The sequence below is a fragment of the Gossypium arboreum genome, chromosome 8 (assembly GCF_025698485.1).
Source record: "Gossypium arboreum isolate Shixiya-1 chromosome 8, ASM2569848v2, whole genome shotgun sequence".
NCBI lineage: Eukaryota > Viridiplantae > Streptophyta > Magnoliopsida > Malvales > Malvaceae > Gossypium > Gossypium arboreum.
Window position 1 is genome coordinate 113,322,230 of NC_069077.1, and position 2,939 is coordinate 113,325,168.

Below are 2,939 nucleotides of genomic sequence, written 5' to 3' on the forward strand. Positions count from 1 at the left end.
AACAATAATTACAAAATTAATTCCTAAAAATTAACCCACTCTTTAGGGCGTGACAGAGACGCACCAAAATTCCTCTAAGAAAAGCACTACCAAAAATTGCATCGGCAACCCCATCCCCATTGAGCTTCACCCAATCTGGTTCATGAGCCACTCATTGGACATAAAAGGGTACCTTAAACCATGGCTCGATGTTCATGTTTGCCCAACCATAAATATATAACGCTCATGCTCTATTTTGTCATCACCACATTCACACTCAAAGTTTCATTGTTGAAGACAAAATTTCCTTCTCTTCCAAATATTCCATAGTATAACACCTGAAAGAGATATTCTAAGGGATCTGCCCATAGTCCCAACTCCTTATATTTTTAGATTGACACAAATCTGATTAGAAATTAAGTACTGGAAGAACTCGTCCATATTACCCTGCAATAATAATCCATCTATGCATCTCCCACTGAGTTACAATTATGTAAAATATGAACACTTGATTCCATATTGTTAGAGTATATCACATCACCATCACATCCCCTCACCTGTGTAAAGTTAGGTAGGAAGTTCAAGTTGTTAGGTTGTTAGTAAGCTGTTAAGTATTCAGTTAGTAACAGTTTATTCTCTTCAATTGTGTATAAATACAAGTATTAAACAATGATAGAGGTTAAGCAATAATCATTCATTTTCAATCTAATTCTCATATACTTATATGGTATCTTTTGCCTAGGCCTAGGTCTTGGACTCTTGTTCTTGTTGCGCATTCATGGCCAATTCCACCAAATCCACCTCTACCAATAACAATAATCCCTTAACAGTTCCACCTGTATGAGATCTAGTGCTTTCTGCCAACTTTAAATCGGGTAAGACTCGAATAATTTAACATTTCCCTAGACATGATATAGTGAAACTTGATGAAGGAAATTTTATTCAATGGCAACAACAATAAAGCTAACCATTGAAGGATATGAGCTCACTGGATTTATCGATGGCACTGTACCTACTCTGTCACAGTTTGTGCCAAATTCAAAGTGTCAACTACTGTTGAATCCTGAAGTATCATTGTTTCATCAATAGGACAAGCTTCTTGCATCATGGTTATTGTCCACGATTAGTAATTCTCTGCTATTGTGTTTCACAGATGCAAAAACCTTTTGTGATCTGTGGAATACTACAAATCGTTTATTTGTTACTATGACTGAAGCCAAATTGTCTCACATAAATCACAAATTACATTTGAATAAGAAAGAAATTTTGACTGTTAAGGAATATATATCAAGAATACAAAATACATGTGCTTTGATTGAAGCTTCAAAGCATTAAATCTTATAGTCTGAGAAGGTAGAGATCGTTCTTGCGGGATTATCACTAGAGTCTGACGCGATTACCACTTTTACGTCCTTCTCCTCTGAGCCTTTGCCTATGCAAAAACTAATGGACATTTTGTTGAAGTTTGGGAGTTGATAGCAGTGCATGGTACTGGAGTAATCGTATAAGGGGAATCTAATTGAAAATGGCACCTCTTTATTTTCGGTGGTGACGGAGTCCTTGCGTGGTGATTATCCCTTGAATGTTGGCTGCAGGAGAGGCTTCAAAGGTCGCATGCAGTGTTAAATTTGTGGTCGATTTGGGCACTTGGCGTAGCGATGTTACTATAGGTTTAACAGACAATATGTCAGCTCTCCAGTGTTGATAGTGGCTTGGGATCATAAGAATGGGCTGCGGATGGGAGAGAAAGGCGAGATTCGTACGACATCGATATATATGGTAGACTGACTCAACACGATACGGCTGTGAGTGGTGGTCTCTATCCTGACCCGAGAGCTACTGGGCATTATAGAGCTACTCCGGCATTGTTTCTGTCGTGGATCTCTCCTGGTAAGAGGTGGGGTGTTGAGGCAAGTGACCATACTGCAGCTGCTCAACAAAATGGTGACATTTGGGTTTTTCCTAATACTAATGATAACTTTAGTGTTGGACCACATGTAAATAATTTGGGCCTTAGTAGGTCGTGTGGTGATGATGGTCTATTGTTTGGTGTTGGGCCAAGTGCCAACCATGTAGGCATTAGCAAGCTGAATGGTGGGCCAAATGGTGGGCCATGCATGCCATGGCTAACAAACCTAGGGTGCATGTTCATTATGGGCCGAATGAGGTTTTGGAATCACAACAGTGTGTTAGCTTCCCCGAGTCCCTAATGTACTAAGGTTAGACTTCTGCAGTGGCACTAGGTCAAATGCAAATACGGCTTAGTACGGGTCTAGTTTCAATAATATGAATTCTTATGTACCTATGCCAGTGGGAAGTACATCGTGGTATCTTGACTCGGGAGTTACGCATCATGTATGTAAAGAGGCTTCTACTCTGTAATAGTCCACATCGTATTTAGGTACTACCTTTCTTTTAATGGGAGATGGTACACGTGCTAAAATTACTCATGTCGAGAATTTGACATTAGCTACAGAGAGTAAGTTGCTCCGTTTATCTAATATTTAGCATGTGTCGAACATACGTAAAAATTAATTATCTGTTTCACAGTTTGCTATATAAAATAATGTTTTTTTTAAATTTCACTCATTTCGCTGTATGGTTAAGGATATTCAGACTCGAGACATTTTGTTGTAGGGATACATTCGTGATGGGCTTTATCTGTTTTCACCGATTTCTAATGTCAGTGGCAGTGTTTTCCATCCATTCATAATACTAGACTCTAGTCTAGCTCTACAAGCTGTGATGTGTTTTAACTATGGTATTTTCGGCTTGGTCATCTCTCCACCCATATCGTTCATTCAGTTTTAGATAAATGTAGTATTGTTTCGAATAAATATTCTCCTAGTCATATTTGTAGTGCTTGTCAAAAAGGAAAATCTCATAAGTTACTGTTTTCAAAGTCCACTACTGAATATACTTGCTCGTTTGATTTATCTGTGTCAAATTTATGGTGACCT